At 44.4% G+C, this 20,367-nt stretch overlaps 1 protein-coding gene across 3 annotated transcripts in view; it reads left to right on the top strand.

The window, feature by feature from the left end:
* The first annotated feature begins 16,109 nt into the window (after positions 1 to 16,109).
* The window catches only part of POT1 (protection of telomeres 1), a 149,010-nt gene continuing 144,752 nt past the window's right edge, over positions 16,110 to 20,367 (top strand). For 2 of the 3 annotated variants that reach the window (XM_073328242.1, XM_073328241.1), the window contains exon 1: positions 16,111 to 16,404. The gene's annotated coding sequence lies outside the window, so the exon portion shown is untranslated. Of the gene's footprint in view, positions 16,405 to 20,367 lie in introns of all 3 variants that reach the window. The other variant, XM_073328243.1, reaches the window with a different exon arrangement.

The raw sequence follows: 20,367 nt of genomic DNA, 5'->3' as shown, positions 1-20,367 counted from the left end.
AGCAGAGAAATTTGGCAGACTTTGTCAGTTTCACTTTGTTGCTCTTTGGGAAAGCTCTGAACACCAGGGACAGTACAATGTGGCCCAAAGTAATTTTGTTAAGGACTGACAGCATGCTTAGCCCTGAGGGGACTGCAATCAAATACTCAACTGTAATAAAATTAAAATGATCTGCACAGCCAAAGAACTTCAGAGAGTTTTTGTTGCCTATCCCTGTAGGAAACTAACTAATGCAAGTTAGTTCATATGCATGCCAAAGCCATAAGAAAAACCTCTAAAAGAAAGCTACAATGTGAGCTATTTATCTTTCACACTGCACTTCAGTCATTGTTCAGGTATCACAGGAGTACATAACCTCTTGTATCGATTTACCAATCTCTGACAATCTGAATTGTGAGGTGTGTGCAGAACAGGCCTTGGCCTCACCCCGCAGCGTAGACCAGGGCTTAGTTTCCTAAATCCATGTTCAGGTTCGTGCATGATTTTTCAGGACTGCTGGACTAGACTCACAGGATTTGAGAAGAGCACTCAAAAGGGACTGAACTAAAAGATCAGATATCTACTTTGATATAGGGACATATTTTCTGCTACCATTACCAATCCACTGATTTGCAGTTTTTGAATAATCTCTGTTTTTTGGTTTTATTCTATTGTAGGTTAGTTTTTAATGCAGTATAACAAATGTCATATCTAGAATTTCCTTTAGGGAACCATGTTTAAAGGGCACTCACATATTACTTTAGGGCTTATTACCGAAGCACATCATTTCCAAGTAGGTCCTTTTTCCCTCATGCCCACGTACAAACTGGAGGCTTTCAGTTGCAACCTCCACCAAATTTTTCTGCTGTTGTATACTGACATCATTTAAAGGTTTCAGATTGTACAGTAAGGGCAAACACTGAACAGATGTGACATTAAAATATCTGAGAAGTTTTTAGAAATAGCTTGTTGCGAACATGTGGCAGATGCTTCCTGTTATTTAAGGAGCTAGTAACCTACTAAAAATCTTTAACTTTATACATTGGACATGTGAAAGCAGGTCTAAAAAGTGGACTTGTTAGCATCTTAAGTCCCTTTCCCTACTTTTTACGAAACAGCTAAATATTTTAAGAAATATGGACTGCAATTTGAAAAAAAGTTACTCTTGTAACTACTAACAAAAGTAATCCATTCAAAATTACAAAGTCATGAACATTTCAGCTTTGATGGTCTCCATTAGAGAAGCTAGAAAGAAGACAAAAGGAAAACTCATTCATAAAATGTTTGATATTTTAAACAATATATTGTTTGCATAACCTGCCACATTGATGAATTCAAGGTATCTTATTTGTCTCTACTTTTAAAGTTGAAATTTATGAATTGTTCAAAAGTCTTTATATATACTCCATACAAATACTTTAATTTCCCCCCAAATCCCGTCCTCACTTTAGTTTGCCCACAACAGCTACAGCAGGCTCAATAGCAAGTTTCCCTGTGTAAGCACTAACATTTGGCTTACGAGTTCGTTAGCAGCTGCTTATCTGTACCAGTAGCTAATATTACAATAAATAAAGAGTTGTGCAATTGAAATGGAAGTAGAAGCAAGCTCTATCTATATTTGTACAGCACCTAGCATAAACAGGGCACTGTTCCATGACTAGGGCATCTTCAGGACTATGGTAACACACTCTACACTTTTCAGAGTAACAGCCGTGTTAGTCTGTATTCGCAAAAAGAAAAGGAGTACTTGTGGCACCTTAGAGACTAACCAATTTATTTGAGCATGAGCTTTCGTGAGGTACAGCTCACTTCATCGGATGCATACCATGGAAACTGCAGCAGACTTTATACCCTACACTGGAATAGAGCACATGGAGACTGAATATTCTCCAGGCTAGACCTTCGATTTTAGGATTTATTTCCCTTATCACTATGGCAAAGCCTGAGTTAATGTCTTAGGTGTAATTAAAAATTAAGCTTTTCTTTTTATTGAGATTTTGAAACCTGAATAAGGGATGGATGAATCAAGAGTGGGGGGATTAGATAGGTTCACTTGAGAATTGTCAGCATGTTAATTTTTTATTTTATATATTGTATTTATATCCAGCAGTTTCAGAATGCTCTTATAAAAAGAACTTAAACAGACCTGAACCTCTTCATATTTAAGTGGCATGGCTATCAATTAGTCCATTTTTTCTGCTCACTTTATAGAAGCCTAACAGAAACCACTTACCACAAAATCTCCAGAACACATCACCATCTCCCCTTGTGATGAGATTCAGTCAGATCTCAGCAGCTAGGCCTAGGACAAGGTTGAACAGTACATCCGTAGAAGTCTTTCTACTCTGAAGTAATGGTGATAGAGGTTACATTGTACTACTCTAGGGTCCATATTCAGATTAGACACTAAACCAAACTCTTAACCATCCACATACATCCTATGTATTTTTATTTTTTTAAACACAAAAAAGTTTTATCTCAACAGGAATCAGTATGTATATTTACATTCTGTCCATTTAGCCTCCCACTGAAGTTTCTATTAGGTAGCCTTCATTAACAGTCTTCAGTTTGTTGTGTAATCATATCATGCATTAATAGTTACTGCATTTTAGTATGCGGGTCTGGGAGCAAATGGAATGCTTTAAGGTTTATTAGGATGAAAGGTACCATTTTTAATAAAGCTCAGATCCACGACACTAGTATCAGTGGATTATAAAAGACAAATGAGCATGCATGCTAAACTGGTGACAACAGTGACACTAACAAAGGAATTTTCCTTGCTTTTATAACAGAGCTAGGTTTCAGAGTAACAGCCGTGTTAGTCTGTATTCGCAAAAAGAAAAGGAGGACTTGTGGCACCTTAGAGACTAACCAATAACAGAGCTAGTTATACCTAAATGTGAAATTTTGCACATAGCAGAGTTTGATGTGGGTTTTGCTGTTTTTGTTTTAAAAGGAGTAACCCTCTTCCTTTTTAGAATAAAGTTTTAGTCACTTGACTGGTAAGAGACAACACTATCTATTCAGTCATTTTCTCCCCTTCTGCACCAGAAATCAACATTGCTCTTCTACTTGCTGTCTTTGAGGGTAAGGATCAGTAGTCCCAGCACTATAGTTTAAGGAAATGGAGTGGCTAGCTAGCTGAATCCAGACACTGTGGCTCCTAAAATGAAGTGTGTTCTTTTTTCCCCCTTCAACCAACAAGATTGTGGAATAGAATTTGTTAAACATTGCTTAATCTATTAGAACAAGTTTAAAAATAGAGCCTAAAAACAACTGTAGGCTATGCCTTTATATGCATGTGAATTTGTTCCAGCATATCACCCTGGAATGGTAACCACTGAGAAGTAGTTTTAAAATTGAACTACAAATGCAAACAGTACATATTAGTGAAATAAACAAAATGATCTTTTGGAAGTGAAAAATTTTCACCAAAATAATTGCTGATTTGAGATTTAATGAGAAGGCAAATACCACTATTTTAACTAGGTTTAAGTTACCACTCTAAGGCTGTCCCTGCACTACAGACCTTACAGAGGTACAGCTGTACTGTTACAGCTGTGCCACTGTAAGGTCTCCCGTGTAGCTGTTCTATGCTGCTGGAGAGAGCTCTCCTGCTGGCATAATTAAATCACCCCAACAAGCGGTGGTAGCTATGTCTTCTGCCCACATAGCACTGTTCACACTGGTACTTTTGTTAATGAAATTTATGTTGATCAAGGGTGTATTTTTTCCACACCCCGACTGGCAATTGTGCTAGTGTAGACAAAGCCTAAGGCCCTGTTTACAATAAAGTAAGTCAACTGAAGGTATGAAGTTATGCACATACATTAAAAGGTGTTAAATCCTTGAGTGGATCTTTCACTCAGGAATAAAGTAGTTTTAGTTCAGGACACTGTACTCCTGAGAGCATACACAGCTTTAACATCCTTTATGTGCTGACTTCACACCTTCAGGAAAGTTAAGGCAAATCAATTGAATGTCCCCACACAGATAAACCTTAAGAGCCTGAGCAGCTGTGTCTGGTAAAGTCCCACTTATTGTGCCAGGAATTGTTTAGAACTGTGCTTATGTAGACACTGGGGTAAAATAGGTCTGGCTCAGAATACAAGTCAGCATGGCGCCTATAGTTTGGTGTGTAACTGTTTAAACCACTATAGTTCTCTAGTTTGAGATAGGGTCTAGAAGCTTGGTTCCTTGCCTTTAGATGATCTGTGAGAGTGAAAGTGTCTTGCCTAGACACCACTAGCTAAACAAAATGAAAGCTGCACAGCTGTCCTTAAATTGGGGCACAGCTTCTTTTGGGGGAATAGGTTCTGACTTGAGAGCCCAGAATTAGACGGCAGCCCTTTAGTAAGGTGGAAGAGAAAATTGGAAGAGAAAGCAAAATTGTCTCAAAGTGAGCTAGTTTTAAGGGGGGTTGGGGTGGGGAAGAGAAGAGGGATATCTACCAATCAAATGAATGAGATGCCATGTTTAGGATCAAAAATCCTTGATACACACTAGAATGCATCAGGATTTTGATCTACTGATGTCTGCTCTGCTATTCATCCTAGTTCAGAGACAGCATTCAGCACCCAGTGTTTGAGAATGCAGAAGTTTGCATTTAATACCTGAACAGCCACTTACATTTCCCTCCTTAACACAAAATATGAACCCAGGCCCCTTCAACAGGTAATACATTAGAGCCACACAGTTTGACAAATTTTATCCACTGTTCAGTTAGAGTAACTTAAAGTTACTCTTTTACTGAAGTTTCTAAAATAAAATTTTATTGAAATATTCCTAAAACACTATAAATTATGGTATGTTCACATTATAATTTAAGCATTGACACGTGATAAAATGCTTCCAAAATGGGCAAATGTTTGGATTTTCTACCAATATTGGTTTTGGTCATGCAGATACTGTAAAGGAGAGAGAGGTGCAAACAGCTTTAGTAGGGCAGAGAAGCTCTGTCATTACCGTATGGAAGCCTCCCCAATTCCAAAAATATACTGAACCCCCTGCACACCAGTGACTGACTGTCTATCTCCTGCAGAGCGCTGGAGCTAGCTGAGATCTGGGAGCAGTTTACAACCTTTTGCTCAAGTCTCTCCTCACTTAACCCATACCTAGAATTCTGAGATACCTCTCCACATACTTCTCTGAAGGCTGTTGTTTTGCAGTATCATGGTTTATGCTGTGTCTATTCTGGAAGGGTCTCCCTCCGTTAAGCGCAGCATCATGGGAACAGGCACAAGAAATTCACTGAACTCCCTTTGTGGAAGGGTCAAAAAAAGTGGGAGGGGAAGAAGTGTCAAGTATAGATGCACAAGAGCAGGAGGCAGCAATGTTTTGTTTTATGTAGCAAGCTAACAATAGGCAGATTTCTTACACAGAAACTTAGTCATTATACATGGAACCCTGGTGTAAACTTATCAAGCATTAAGAAATAAACCATGCTGAAGGAGTTATTGCAGGAGTTAGGGATGCACATTTGATCATGTCAGAATGCTTAAAACTACAATAAGACAACATATTAAACTTTCCTAGACTCTTCCGCCGCTGCTAACAGGTTGAATCTGCTAAACGGTATCACTTCTAAGATGTGATACAACGGTGAAGATGTTTTGCTCTCAATAAACACAAGAAAACCAGCTACTGAAATTAGATTAGGTTCGAGCATATGCCAAAATATTCCTGGGGCCCAGTGTATCCAATGTGTCAATCACATGAGTCAGAGCCTCAACAGTGGGTCTTTATACTCAGACAAAATGCTCACACCAACATAAGCAACATCTTTCTAACCCAATTCCAGATACCTCCAATGGAACATTCTAGTATCTTGCCTAATGGCAGAAAACACACAAGAGGAACAATTACAGTTAAGTGGTACTTCAACTCTGGACAGAAGGCTCATAATCCAGTTGTTGCAGTTATCTCTGGAACAGGTCACCTCTACCTATCATGTCTTTAAGACACTTTGGGGGAGGTAACAGATCTTATTCAGAGATCTGAGAAAATACACAAAGTATCAGATTATCTTTCCCCTCTGGGTTTTTACTATCCATTCTTCTTTCAGTTTTGAAGAGTTGAGCAGCTAGCTGCTCCTCACTTCAGCAGGTGCAGGTAATCCCCAAAATTCAATTTTATTCACTACTTGCTTGCAGTGTAACCATCCGGTTTCAAACCAAGATAGTACCACAGTTAAGTCAACAACCCATTCCTCCATTAGCCTGGTTCTTCCATTTTTTTGTTGGAAGGAGTTGTATTCAGTTTAGCCTACAGTTAAACAATCAACTGAAGGTTTCTATAATACAAAGCCACATTATAAAATTGCTATTTTGAATAAGGCTACTACATCCGAGCTATGACCTATATTAAACTAAAAATATTAACAATGCTCAACTCCAGATAATATTTTGATTTTTTGAGCATTTAAGGCTTCATTTTCTACCTTCTCCCTCCCCTCTGCCCTCCCTCAAGTTCTAGAGGCCACTCCGTCCAAGTCACCATTACTTCAGAGGAGCTGTACCACTAAAGTTTCCTCAGCCAACAGTGCGCCCAGGACTCTTTATGCTATATAGTACAGAAAAGTTAGTGGACCCTTGTGTCTGTCATACTCTCATCTTTCCCCACTCATCTACCCCTGGCTACCCCTCTACAAGGGCTGGATGGAGAGAAGGAAGTAGTGCTGTGCAGGCAACACTGCCTATCATAATGGAATGGGATAGGTCTACATACAGCAGAACCCTCAGCTCCAACATGAAATCCAAGGGGCACCAGCTAGTCCTAAGTGCACCTCATTCACCAAATAAAGTTTTCTTTAATGTGAAGTGACTGAATACAAGAGGTACAATTCCAATTTAAGGGGACTGAGGGCAAGTCTACACTACACTGATGCAGCTGTGCCACTGTAGCACATCTGGTAAAGACATGCTATGCTGACAGGAGAGTGCTCTCCGGTTGGCATAATTACTCCACCTCAGCAAGAAGTGGAAGCCGCAATAGCACCAGTGTGGACAGTGCAAAAGGCATATTTCTGGGGGCGAAGGGGGCGAAGAGAGCTTTGTTACACTCCTGAGCAATGCAAGTTAGATAGACTTATGCAGTAGTGGAGGCGTGCCCTGAGTTATTTAGTCTAAAGGGGATAGTCTCTACTCTGAAAGTGAACAAATTCCTTTATCTGGCCCTCTTTTCCTCTGTCCTGTTGCCCTTTTTGTAAGGCTCTGCTTGTGCCTCGCTACTTTTCCGCTTTCCCCACTCCTAGCTTGTGCCAAGGTTGCTCATATGGGCTCTACACGTCTCTTGTGGCATAAATACCAAAGCACCACAGTCAATAGATGTAAGTATATTTGTTTTTACTGTGCTCCTATGACAATGTAAGATATGCACTGTGGGTAAGAACAGCACAGGCATGCTCCGCTGTTTTGGTGGCAGGGACAGGGAGAGAGGAATAGTAAAGTTGCTGTGATTATGGATCAAATCTTTGTAGATCCAGATAGACCAACAACTCCACTAGCTTCAAATATCTAAATTAAGCAAGTATGCTTTTGTAAATGTAATCATGTTTCTAGAATAAAATATTTTGGATATGTATATAATAAATCATTTCCTTCAGTCCACATCATTGCCAGACATTCAGCTGTCATACTGCATCTTTTCATAAGAAAATGAAACCAAACAATTGGCTAGGCAGCAGTTCTGCAGAAAAGGACCTAGGGGTTACAGTGGACGAGAAGCTGGACATGAATCAACAGTGTGCCCTTGTTCCCAAGAAGGCCAATGGCATTTTGGGATGTATAAGTAGGGGCATTGCCAGCAGATCGAGGGACATGATCATTTCCCTTTATTAGACATTGGTGAGGCCTCATCTGGAGTACTGTGTCCGGTTTTGGGCCCCACACTACAAGAAGGATGTGGAAAAATTGGAGATAGTCCAGCGAAGGGCAACAAAAATGATTAGGGGACTGGAACAGTAGAGAGGCTAACAGAGGGAGTTTGCTTGGGAAGAGCCCACTGAGGCTTACATCTTGCCGGCTTCTCTGAGTAGTTACTACAACTCCTGAGGAAGCTCTTAGAAGGAAGGTAATATGGATGGGGAGTGTTCAGCTGTTGTGACCTGCACTGGATGTGCCATGTTTGTCTTTCTTCCACAGGACAGAAGCGACTTTGTCTGTACAAAGTGCAAGCTGGTCTCCATATTGGAAGAGAAGGGTCAAGGTCTGGAGCAACAGGTATTGACCCTATGTTGCATAAGAGAAACTGAAGATTTCCTGGACAGATGTCAGGATATGCTTCTACAGACACAACGTTCTGAAGATTCAGAGCAGGCTGCACTGCGGGAACAGAAGGACGGTGAAGAAATTTGGCAGCATGTGACCTCCAGAAGAAGAAAGGGGAACGTCCATGTACCAGCAACGCAGATACAGGTAAGTAACCGTTTTCATGTTCTCTCCACAGGTACTAATGCGGAGAGTGGACTAAATGATACATCTGAGGGAAGGGAACAGAAGGAGACTCCGCCGATTGGAAGGCATGAGATGCACTGTCCTAGGGTTGGGGGTTCCACGACCACCGCTTCCAAGAGAAGGAGGCGGGTGGTTGTCGTCGGGGACTCTCTCCTCGGGGACTGAGTCATCTATCTGCCGCCCTGACTGGGAAAACCGAGAAGTCTGCTGCTTGCCAGGAGCTAGGATTCACGATGTGACGGAGAGACTGCCGAGACTCATCAAGCCCTCGGATCGCTACCCCTTCCTGCTTCTCCACGTGGGCACCAATGATACTGCCAAGAATGACCTTGAGTGGATCACTGCAGACTACGTGGCTCTGGGAAGAAGGATAAAGGAGTTTGAGGCGCAAGTAGTCGTCTCATCCATCCTCCCCGTGGAAGGAAAAGGGCTGGATAGAGACTGTCGAATTGTGGAAGTCAATGAATGGCTACGCAGGTGGTGTCGGAGAGATGGCTTTGGATTCTTTGGCCATGGAATGGTGTTCCAAGAAGGAGGAGTGCTAGGCAGAGACGGGCTCCACCTAACGAAGAGAGGGAAGAGCATCTTCGCAAGCAGGCTGGCTAACCTAGTGAGGAGGGCTTTAAACTAGGTTCACCGGGGGAAGGAGACAAAAGCCCTGAGGTAAGTGGGGAAGTGGGATACCGGGAGGAAGCATGAGCAGGAGCGTGCAAGAGGGCAGGACTCCTGCCTCGTACTGAGAAAGGGGGACGATCAGTGAGTTATCTCAAGTGCCTATACATAAATGCAAGAAGCGTGGGAAACAAGCAGGGAGAACTGGAAGTCCTGGCACAGTCAAGGAATTATGATGTGATTGGAATAACAGAGACTTGGTGGGATAACTCACATGACTGGAGTACTGTCATGGATGGATATAAACTGTTCAGGAAGGACAGGCAGGGCAGAAAAAGGGGGGAGGGGAGTTGCATTGTATGTAAGAAAGCAGTATGCCTGCTCAGAGCTCAAGTATGAAACTGCAGAAAAATCTGAGAGTCTCTGGATTAAGTTTACAAGAGTGAGCAACAAGGATGATGTCGTGGTCGGAGTCTGCTATAGACCACCGGACCAGGGGGATGAGGTGGATGAGGCTTTCTTCTGGCAACTCATGGAAGTTACTAGATCGCAGGTCCTGGTTCTCCTGGGAGACTTCAATCACCCTGATATCTGCTGGGAGAGCAACACAGCGGTGCACAGACAATCCAGGAAGTTTTTGGAAAGTGTAGGGGACAATTTCCTGGTGCAAGTGCTGGAGGAACCAACTAGGGGCAGAGCTCTTCTTGACCTCCTGCTCACAAACCGGGAAGAATTAGTAGGGGAAGCAAAAGTGGATGGGAACCTGGGAGGCAGTGACCATGAGATGGTCGAGTTCAGGATCCTGACACAGGGAAGAAAGGAGAGCAGCAGAATACGGACCTGGACTTCAGAAAAGCAGACTTTGACTCCCTCAGGGAACTGATGGGCAGGATCCCCTGGGAGAATAACATGAGGGGGAAAGGAGTCCAGGAGAGTTGGCTGTATTTTAAAGAATCCTTATTGAGGTTACAGGGACAAACCATCCCGATGTGTAGAAAGAATAGTAAATATGGCAGGCGACCAGCTTGGCTTAAAAGTGAAATCCTTGCTGATCTTAACCACAAAAAAGAAGCTTACAAGAAGTGGAAGATTGGAGAAATGACCAGGGAAGAGTATAAAAATATTGCTCGGGGATGCAGGAGTGAAATCAGGAAGGCCAAATCACAGCTGGAGTTGCAGCTTGCAAGAGATGTTAAGAGTAACAAGAAGGGCTTCTTCAGGTATGTTAGCAACAAGAAGAAAGTCAAGGAAAGCGTGGGCCCCTTACTGAATGAGGGAGGCAACCCAGTGACAGAGGATGTGGAAAAAGCTAATGTACTCAATGCTTTTTTTGCCTCTGTCTTCACAAACAAGGTCAGCTCCCAGAATACTGCACTGGGCAGCACAGCATGGGGAGGAGGTGACCAGCCCTCTGTGGAGAAAGAATTGGTTCAGGACAATTTAGAAAAGCTGGATGAACACAAGTCCCTGGGGCCGGATGCACTGCATCTGAGGGTGCTAAAGGAGTTGGCGGATGTGATTGCAGAGCCATTGGCCATTATCTTTTGAAAACTCATGGCGATCAGGGGAGGTCCTGGATGACTGGAAGAAGGCTAATGTAGTGCCCATCTTTAAAAAAGGGAAGAAGGAGGATTCGGGGAACTACAGGCCAGTCAGCCTCACCTCAGTCCCTGGAAAAATCATGGAGCAGGTCCTCAAGGAATCAATTCTGAAGCACTTAGAGGAGAGGAAAGTGATCAGGAACAGTCAGCATGGATTCACCAAGGACAAGTCATGCCTGACTAATCTAATTGCCTTCTATGACAAGATAACTGGCTCTGTGGATGAGGGGAAAGCAGTGGACATGTTGTCCCTTGACTTTAGCAAAGCTTTCAACACAGTCTCCCACAGTATTCTTGCCAGCAAGTTAAAGAAGTATGGGCTGGATGAATGGACTATAAGGCGGATAGAAAGTTGGCTAGATTGTCGGGCTCAACAGGTAGTGATCAATGGCTCCATGTCTAGTTGGCAGCCGGTATCAAGTGGAGTGACCCAAGGGTCGGTCCTGGGGCCAGTTTTGTTCAATATCTTCATTATTGATCTGGAGGATGGTGTGGATTGCACACTCAGCAAGTTTGCAGATGACACTAAACTGGGAGCAGAGGTGAATACACTGGAGGATAGGAATAGGATACAGAGGGCCCTAGACAAATTAGAGAATTGGGCCAAAAGAAATCTGATGAGGTTCAACAAGGACAAGTGCAGAGTCCTGCACTTAGGACGGAAGAATCCCATGCACCGCTACAGACTAGGGACCGAATGGTTCGGCAGCAGTTCTGCAGAAAAGGACCTAGGGTTACTGTAGACGAGAAGCTGGATGAGAGTCGACAGTGTGCCCTTGTTGCCAAGAAGGCCAATGGCATTTTGGGATGTATAAGTAGGGGCTTTGCCAGCAGATCGAGGGACGTGATCATTCCCCTCTATTCGACATTGGTGAGGCCTCATCTGTAGAACTGTGTCCAGTTTTGGGCCCCACACTACAAGAAGGATATGGAAAAATTGGAAAGAGTCCAGTGGAGGGCAACAAAAAGGATTAGGGGACTGGAACACATGACTTATGAGGAGAGGCTGAGGGAACTGGGATTGTTTAGTCTGCGGAAGAGAAGAATGAGGGGGGATTTGATAGCTGCTTTCAACTACCTGAAAGGGGGTTCCAAAGAGGATGGATCTAGACTGTTCTCAGTGGTAGCAGACGACAGAACAAGGAGTAATGGTCTCAAGCTTTTGGTTGGATATTAGGAAAAACTTTTTCACTAGGAGAGTGGTGAAACACTGGAATGCGTTACTTAGGGAGGTGGTGGAATCTCCTTCCTTAGAAGTTTTTAAGGTCAGGCTTGACAAAGCCCTGGCTGGGATGATTTAGTTGGGGATTGGTCCTGCTTTGAACAGGGGGTTGGACTGGATGACCTCCTGAGGTCCCTTCCAACCCTGGTATTCTATGATTCTATGAATACAGAAGTTAATCCCGGAGATGCTGTCTTAACAATAAATTAAGTTTGACAGTCCAAGTTCTTAAACCTTTGAGCCTCAAATAATTAAGTTAGCCATCTATATTTCAGTGTCTAATCTCTGAATTTCTGTTTTAAATTTCCTACATGTAATTCAAAGGGGGGGGGGGGAAAAGAGAGACAACACTATTTGATGTTGAATAGAAAGGAGGCCCCTCTCCTTTAGCGAAGTTATTTGCAACTATGCAAAACTACTCAAGGTACCTCTCAAAGTAGCTCGGATGCCACTCACTCTAGGGCTACATGTCAGGCTCAGGGGCTGTAACTGGGACCACATTTAGTTATGTAACTAGACTCCAACTCCCCCATGTGACTTACAGATCAGATAAGCATTGATTTGTGCAAGTTGGTAGCAAATATTTATTTGCAGTACTATTTTTAATGCGACAGTATACAACCTCCAGGATAAGAGGTCAGACAATGCATTTTTAAGCTCTCCTTCCTCACTCACTATTGTCTGGAAAGACAAGTAGAAGCAAACAGAATATAAATGAACAATTTAAGAGGGATAACACATTAGTCCCTCTATGGAGAAACCATGGAATCCTCTAGTTTTAAATTTCCTAATTCTTCGTTCAGTCTAGTTTTAAGTATGGCATCTTTAAAAGACTATCAGGATTACATAACATTTCCAGGGAAGATTTTTACTATTCATATATAAGCAAATCCCCAAGAGTTAATACACTGGTGCAATTACAATACTTCAAATCATAGATTTGTTCTGTATATCTGTGGTCTGAACTACCTGTTATTTAACTGCATCATGTTCTCTGAGTGAGAGGCTGTTCCACTGAAAAAGCGGATATCACCCCAAAAAATATTAGTCAATTTTCATGACTGGTCAATCCTATGAAGCACCTTCAGCATTTTTCCTAGTAAGCCACCTCTGCAAATTGGTCCAATGTTGAGAGGGAGCATGCAACAGCTCACAAAAATGAGTATATTTGCAAACTGTACAGAGGTGGACTCGGATAGTTAAGTATCTTACTAAGATGAAGAGACACCAACAAGCACTACCACAAGAAATCTAACCAACAAAGGAGTTGCTCTTACAAGTGAAATAAGGAGAGTCAAAGACAGGATTGCAAATGTGACCTAATTTAGATAGCAGCAATCAGACACCTTACAACCTTGTCCGGGAATTGTGAAAAACATTACTCTCCGCCCCCATACTGGCAGCTGGGGCAGGGAGAGGAGGAACAAGAACTTTCTTCTGCAGCAGCTAAGCTCAATGCAGAGAAGAGGGGGAGGAGGAATGAACTTGCCCCAGAAGGAGCTGCCACATCCTGGAGGTGGGGAATGGGACGAGAAGCGAGAACCATCCTCCGCAGCATCAGATACACCCTTCTGCAGACGGGTAATAGGGAAGGGAAATAAAAATCCACCCAGACTCTCCAGCCTGAGGAAGCGCGGACTCTCCCCAGCAGCAGCCGCTGTCTTCACCAGCTTGGTCTGCAGCCAGACAACCCCACAAAAATGCAACAAGGTCACATGACCTCCGGCGGACTCCCATCCCTCTCCAGGGAGACCCTGTGCCATCTTGTACTGATGCAGTTACAAATACAGGCGCAGGCTGGCCCTCTCCCCTAGCTTATCTCCTTAGTCTCAGCACTGCTTGGGTGATGGTTGTCAGGGCCTTCTCATTCCTTTTCCATGAGCGTGACTCAGTCTCCGTGCCCTCACAAATTCCCCAGCGCTGGGATCATGGCGCCCATTTTCTCCCTTTGCACCAGCCTCCCCCGAGAGCTCCTCAGACTTGCCCAGCTGCAGCTGCCCCTGCAGCAGCAGCCAATCCGGGCGTGCCTGGGCAGCCCACCCAGCCTGGCTATTGGCTTCAATGCGGTCCGCTCCCTCCTCCTCTTCTTCCTGACTCAGTCCTCACTGCGGTTCGCTGCGGAGAAGTGGCCAAGTCAGAGGTGGGGGAGAGGAATAGGAGGGGAAAGAAGGGAAAAAAAACAGCAACAACAAAACCAAACCCACCAAGACAGCAGCCGCCATTTCGCACAACAGGCAAACCTGAGCGAGTAGCCCAACCAAGTGCCCTATGGAGAGAGAGAGAGAGAGAGAGAGAGAGAGACAGAGATACACACACAAGTTAGACAGGAAAAAATACCCTCAGACTCCGCCATAGCCACAAGACGTTTAATCACTCCCTCCCCCCATACTCGATGCCTCGTTATAGCCACCTCCTCTGCGTCCAGATCCCGTCATCTCAACTCCTTCCTGCCCCAGCAGCGGTTCTTTACAGCCCCTCTGTGCCCAAGGTACGGGGAAGGGTAGGCTATGGCACCACTGCTAGTAGCTACTCTGGTCACCCGCTTGTGGCGGCTCCATCAAGGCAGGGTAAAGAGCTGCCAGCCCAGCTTTTATGTGGTGCCCCGAGTTTGTGCACTGAAGGAGGCTCGCTCAGGCCCTGGTGGGCATCGAATGAAACCCCAGCCACCGCCTCCCCTCCCTCACTCAGCCATTGCTGGAGGGGCTGAAGCCAGGTGGGGAATGCGGGGCGGTGTGTGGGCAGCACGAGGGAAGGGCAGTAGCTCAGCATAAACAGAGGGGCTGCGCCTGTCTCACACACACTTACCTCTTGCTCTGCCCATGGCGAGTCCAGATCAGGGCTGCCCCAGAACTGCCCCCACAGGTATCATTCACTAAAGGGGAACCTGGCAGGCAAAGCTGGCCCTAGTGTTGCCGGCACCCAGTGCCGAGAGGCTGAACAACAGCTTGAGTGGTTCGTTACCCGGTGTGCTACACCCAATAATCACAACGGGGTGGAGAAGCAGAAAAGTTTATTTGAAGCTTCAAAAAGGTACAGGGAGATTTGAATCTCAAATCCTGTACAACAGAGCAGGAAGTTACACAGGCTTTTATACATCCTTTTTCCCAGCATACTTATCCAATAGCAAGCTGTCCCAAGTATCCATATAGCCAGCCAATCCAGTTCCCAGCTAGTTCCCTGATTCTCTGTATCATTTGTTAAACTATACATAAAGCTGCTTTATTCAGCATTGTTCTTCCATATCTCCCCTGTTTGGCCTTGCTTAGTTTTAGGCAGTCTGACTCTGCAACATACTGTTGCAGATTCTCAGCATAACTGCTGTGTGTGCCTCCAGGCGGGGGGGCCAAGGACACTTGGGCCTAGCACGCAGAGCTGCTGCGAGTGCCTCCAGGCGGGGGGGGGGCAAGGACACCAGGGCCTAGTGCAAGGGGGCTTCATCGACACTCGTGGTCTTCCATCCCCTCGAGTTACCTAGTGGCCATGCCCCAGTGTTCCCAACACTAGTGCCCCAGTCTGGCCCTTGGAGCAGGTTCCCCTAGGCAGGCCTGCGCTAAACCTCAGTCACTTGTGGAGAGACTTCCTCAGCCAGACCTGCCTCAGGTCTCCAGCAACCCTCCATCGCTCACTGAATGGGCTTCAGTCCCTTACCCCCCGTCTCACTCTGCGTGGGGGAGACTGCCACGGTCTGGCCGCCTCCCGCAAAGCGTGTGTGTGCCGGCAGGGCTGGGCCAGTCTCACAAGAGGTCGGAGGGTAGGCTGGCGCAGGGGCTTGCTTGCCGGCAGGCTGAAGACAGGTTTCGATGCCTGCGTCCCTGCGGAAGACAGGGTCTCGCTACGCACTTTGGGTCTCCCGCAGCATCGTTTGGGGCCCGAGCTCCTGCCCCTGGCCTGTGGACTCCGCTGCACGATCGCCCCGAGTCTCCACCCGGACACAGTTCCCTCGCCCTTGCCGTTCCCTAGCCTGCCCCTTCCTGGCATTTTTCGATCGCGGGGCGCGCTCCCTGGCCCCCGGCCCTCGAACCATTGAATATCGTCAGGAGACCCCGTTTTGTGAAATGGACATGGCACGAGGGAGCACTTAACGGACACAGACGGCGTTTCAGCCCACAAGCAAAATGGCGGCTGTTTGGCTTCGCCTTGGTAACCTTGCCCCTGGCGGGCGGGACGGGCGCACCCCGTGGAGTGGGAGGGAGGGGAGCGCAGCGCAGCGCAGCGCAGCGCGGGGGACGCCATTTTCCCGGAGAGAGGCAGTGACGTAGAGGGAGCGCAGGAGGCTGAGAGGAGGGAGGCGGGAGCAGTGGCGGCGGCAGGGGGGTTTGTACACGGGTCCCGAGGCAAAGGCGCTTCCCTGCAGGGTTCTGGGTACGGAGCCGGTCTGGGGGACCCCCTCAGCTCACTCCTCTTTGTCAGAGTCAGCTGAGGGCTGCGTCCTGCCCAGGCTAGGGACATCCGCAGTGGGGCCGTTGCATTGGTTTGGTTGGGATAGGAAAGGGGCTCAGCTAAGGGGGAGCTGCTGCCTGGCCTGTGATCATTACAGGTGAGTCTCCTGTTACGGTTATCATTCCTGCCAAGGTGCCGAGGGGGAAGGGGGTTTCCTAGTAAGAGTTAAAACATTAGGGAGGCATCCCTTTACATTTGGGAGGGGTGGGGTTTGAGATCCCCTCCCCTCTAAACAGTGCATGATTCTGTACAAATTGCTTTGGGTTTTTTCCAGATGGCAAACAGAGGCACAGGGAAGATACATGACTTTCTGAAGTCAACACTTATAAACACAGACAAAAGAAGTCTGTAGTGGAGCAGGGATGTGAAGCCAGGTCTCCCATGTCCTAGGCTAGTGCCCTAATCATTAGATTATTCTTCCTGTCATGTATGCGTTATGATAGTCTTTACTTATATGATTGCATACTATTTTTTCCTCCCACAGGATCCTTGCATTGTTCTGTGCACTGAATGGGTGCTTTTATCTTCATTCAGTGTCTGTGACCCCATATTTCATGTACTGCGCACCATCCAAACCCTATAAAAACAGAATTATTAATTTCCTCATGGACTTTTCTGTGGTTCTCCATAATATCTGAGTGCTTCAAAAACATTAATTAATCTTCACAATCCCCTGTGAGGAGGTGGAATCCCCATTTTATAAATGTGGAACTGAGGCACAGATACTTTAATGTAAAAAATATCCACTAATTCTGGGAACCCAATTTGAGATGCTTTGGACCTGATTTTTCAGAGCATTTACTACTTTATAGCACTGTGTATGTTCAAAACACAGCTCTTGTAGACTTCAGTTGTAGCTGTGAGTATTCAATTCTTCTGCAAATCAGACCCCAGGGTCTCAGCGCAGGTACTCAGAAAATGAGGAACACACATGAAATGTTCCTGTGAAATGTTTGTAAGTGCCTTGCTCAGCATCACATAGGAACTCTGTGGCAGAGGCAGGTATAAAATCTGATTCCCCAGGACAGCATTCAGCTGCCTTAACTATGAGACCCTCCTTAATCTTCCTGCAATCTCCAGCTTCATTCACTACATGCCTTCCAGCTTCTGCAACTAATGAAGAAGGGGGTCATACAGACAACAGTCTCATTAAATACTGAACCTAGATTTATTGCCAGAGCACAGTCCGTTTTGTGCATGAAATGAGGCAAGGGTCCTCATGGGGAAAAAAGAGTATGCAATCATATCATTAAAAGTTATATAATAAAGCACAAGGGGCCAAATTAACCTTGATTTCAGCATTTCCTAACTTTGTTTAATGTTGCAAACATAATATTCTTTTTATGTAGTTTTTTACTGTAACTTGCTAATGTAAAACAATCCTGAAAAATACAGAAATTCCATTATGCGGCACCATAATAAACCTCACATGGGTCATCCAGCAGGGTTTGGATCTTCAAATCCCAGCACAGACCTTTACTATCTGAGCTAATGGATTGACTGCTAACAGTAGTAGGCTGTTGTCCTCTGTATGGGCTGGAAGCTATCAAAAGGGGATGAAACACATACTTTGCCAGTAGATTTCACAGCTATTTGCTAGTCAGAAAAGGAATATTGAGACTCTCTGGAATCCCAGTTTCAATTCCAGATCCTGTAGGAGAGTGTCTTCTAGTGGTTATAAACACTTCTGTTGTTGTACACACTTTCATCTGTCTCAGGCTCTTGCAACAGGCAGCCAAAAGGCAGAATTGCAGGCCCATGCTTCCTGCCTTCTTACAGCTCAGCAGAATGTGAGAATGCAACTGACATGTCAAAATGCATGACAGGACTGTCACGTGAGATGCCTGATGCTTGGCAATCCTTCATAAAAAGGGGCATTGGGACATTTTTGGTGATTTCTAGGAGTGACTCTTTAGGCGGAAGCCCAAAACTTCTGCCTTCAGCACTAGAATGAGTAGGGTGTTGAGATTTCTACCATCTTGGAGCCTGCTTGGGGAGGTTCCATATTTCATATCGAATAGAACAAGGGTGATGTCTGATGAATCTGAAGCTCCAATAGCCAATAGAAAGAGTTTTCATTCTCCTCCTACCTGTTTCCTCCTTGTCATTTGGTAGGGGAAGCCTCTACTACGCACTCCATTGTACTCACCTCCCTCTCCTCACCCACTGGTTTTTTGGGGGGCTGGGTGCTCCTTTCACAGGGTATTTCAATTGTAAAATCTTTGTAATGTTGTAGAATATCAGTGTTTTCAAAGTTGCTTTCTTTGTCTATCTAGGCTAAATAAAATAAGTCTATGTAATCGTCGTCAGTCGAGGAGTGTCTGCTTGTTTATTTGTTCCATAAATGTGGGTCTAACCTTCTTTGCAGTTCAAAGTGTATGATATTCTGAGTATTATGCTGAGGATTTATTGACTCTGTCTTCTATACATTACATTGCAAGGCCTCTTTATTAGGAAGAAAGTAGTGAAAAAGGCAGTTGCACTATTGGCCTAGGAAATATTTTCATCATTTTATTCTGTATGTTAGTGGGATACTGTGTAAATTGGTGAGATGTGATATCAAGAGCTTCCTGAGGTCTTGTTACTTACTGAGACTTCAGCTCTCATTTTCCTACTTGGTTATATAAGGTATTTTTTTCAAAATTTGCATTACAGTGTAAATAAACCAACCCCTCCCCCAAAGTAAGGAGTAAGTATTCTCAGGTGAGGGCTAACTTGACAGATTTACTAGAATATATTGTGATTTCTCATCCATGCTTCGTTGCATGGATACAGTAGGTAAAGAAGCCAAAAATTGGTTTTACTGGTATTGCTTTTTAACTTATTATTGTCTGAAGGAAGATTTGATATCGATACAGCAGAACCTCAGAGTTACGAACACCTGGGTTATAAACCGACTGGTTAACCAGACACCTCATTTGGAATGGGAAGTATGCAATCAGGCAGCAGCAGAGACCAAAAAAAAAAGTGCAAATACAGTACAGTACTGTGTTAAACGTAAACTACTAAAAAAATTAAGGGAAAGTTAAAAAAATAAATTTGACAAGGTAAGTTAGCTGTTTCTGTGCTTGTTTCATTTAAATTAAGATTGTTAAAAGCAGCATTTTTCTTCTGCACAGTAAAGTTCAAAGCTATATTTAGTCAATGTTCAGTTGTAAACTTTTGAAAGAACAGCCATAATGTTTCGTTTAGAGTTACAAACATTTCAGAGTTACAAACAACCTTTCTTCCCTAGGTGTTTGTAACTCTGAGTTTCTACCATAATTAGAAGTTAGCTGAACCTTTTATGGCCAAGGTATAAAACTAGACTAAAAACTCAGAGAACAATTGTAAATAGTTTGCCCTACAGGTATAACAAATAAGGGGGTCCCAGGTACAGTAACAACTGTCAAGCCTTCCCCCACTGCAGTTGCCTTGGTTTATTGGTGTGTCAAGAGCTCAGTACAAGAACATGGTTGCACGAACTTGCCTGACCCTGCCGAGTATATACTCACATTGCTATCCTGCGCTGCCACATCCTCACTGCTCTTTTTAGTGAGGTAGTTAGATTAAAGCTAGCACGGGTAGCTCCCCATGAGCTGCAGATTACAACCTGAGTTGCAGTGTAGATGTAGCTTAGATGGGAACAGAAGTGGATGACTAGTGAGGGAGGTGTGAATAGTGGATGGACTCAACTAACTTTGGATGCTGGGAAGGGAGGAACTAACTTGGGAAGGAATAGAGGGAATTGTTACTTGATATGGGTTTTGAATTGCTAGAAAACTGAGATGAGAAGGCATCTGGCTCCATATGCACTGGTGAGCTTTTTAGTCTTCAACATGATTAATTATTGTTTTTCATTTTTAGAAAGTGCAAAAGCGTATGATCCATACTGCAAATGGATCATTAGTGTTATGTGATGATTCAAGAAGCCTAGAGTTGAAAGAAATGGTAGGAAACTAGCAATTTGTATGGACCAAAGTAATGAAAACAGATAATTTTCTTAAAGTAAAATGAAATATTGTTTTAAGTGTTCTTAAGTAGTGAGATGAAAAAGGATTCATGTTAATTGGAAAGTGCA

Source organism: Lepidochelys kempii, chromosome 1, assembly GCF_965140265.1.
Source record: "Lepidochelys kempii isolate rLepKem1 chromosome 1, rLepKem1.hap2, whole genome shotgun sequence".
Taxonomy (NCBI): domain Eukaryota; kingdom Metazoa; phylum Chordata; order Testudines; family Cheloniidae; genus Lepidochelys; species Lepidochelys kempii.
The sequence above is the reverse complement of the archived record's forward strand: the minus strand, read 5'-3'. Positions and strand labels throughout refer to the sequence as shown.